The sequence below is a fragment of the Mandrillus leucophaeus genome, unplaced genomic scaffold (assembly GCF_000951045.1).
Source record: "Mandrillus leucophaeus isolate KB7577 unplaced genomic scaffold, Mleu.le_1.0 Scaffold159, whole genome shotgun sequence".
Lineage (NCBI taxonomy): Eukaryota > Metazoa > Chordata > Mammalia > Primates > Cercopithecidae > Mandrillus > Mandrillus leucophaeus.
This window is the reverse complement of record NW_012101576.1, coordinates 3,865,311-3,866,365: the sequence shown is the minus strand read 5'-3', so window position 1 is coordinate 3,866,365 and position 1,055 is coordinate 3,865,311. Positions and strand designations below refer to the sequence as shown.

The window sequence follows — 1,055 nt, the reverse complement described above, 5'->3', positions numbered from 1 at the left end:
AAAGGATAGACAGATAAATAAATTAGCATTAGATTTACTTACAGTGAATAAAGATTTATTGTGGCAGGAAAAAATTGCTAATGTCCCAACATAGTCTTTCTGCCTTTCTTTCCTGGCTGTTATTTCTAAAATTTCTACCAGGTATTCCTGGAGAATTCTGAAATCTACTTAGAAATGTCAACAGTGTCTTGTTAATAGAAGGCCTTACTCCTACCCTCTAGTTAAATTATTATTTTCTCTCCTTGTGCCATAGACATCTTTGTAGATCTGTGTGATATTGGAAGACACAAAGAAAGCAACAAATCAAAAAATTCTATCTCAAGTCATCATGGTCATTAATCTTACATGAACACACTAAAATAAAAGATTTGAGAATGAGCATTTATCAAATCATACTTTGCCATGATTAGTATTATAATACAAATATTACAGTGATAGATGAGATATTAACTGAACTCTAATAGTAGCATCCATAAGGATCATTAGAATTATATAATAACCAGACATATTTCATTCAGATTCCAGAACTCAGGAACATCTTTTTTAAAAGGAGGTTTTGAAAATCATGAGTCTTGTAAATTTGGATCATCACTGCTCTATCCTCCCAGGCATCAACAATCAGCCACTATCGCAGGATGCTGGCACTCCAAGGCCCCTGATCAAATCAGCAAAGCATTTTAGAAATCTAAGGAGAGAAAAGTCTTTGCAATTAAGAGTGTTCTGCCCGTTTATAGAATCAAATTTTCCAGGAACACAGCTTAGTATAAACCACGTTTCATGAACATTTCAACATAATATAACGAACACAAGTGTCTCAATGAAGCAGATAGCAGAGCAATTTGTACTAGCAGATGGTTCACCCTGGGATCAGAGCAATTATCTTCTTACTCTATATACAAGGGTAGCCAAAGATTCAACAGTTGCCTATTCAAACAGCTTAGCAATACAAGTGAATTTTTGAAACACTAAAATAAATAGAATTTGCATCTTCTTCTCTCCACAAGCAAATTCTGGAGAATGTCCAGAAGAATATAAGATGATTTCTTTTTTTTTTT

At 33.6% G+C, this 1,055-nt stretch overlaps 1 long non-coding RNA gene across 1 annotated transcript in view; it reads right to left on the bottom strand.

Moving 5' to 3' along the window:
- Positions 1-311: 311 nt before the first annotated feature.
- Positions 312-1,055, bottom strand: part of LOC105536427 — a 4,225-nt gene continuing 3,481 nt past the window's right edge. The window contains exon 2 of the long non-coding RNA XR_001005587.1: positions 312-685. This is a non-coding gene — a long non-coding RNA (uncharacterized LOC105536427). The remainder of the gene's footprint in view (positions 686-1,055) is intronic.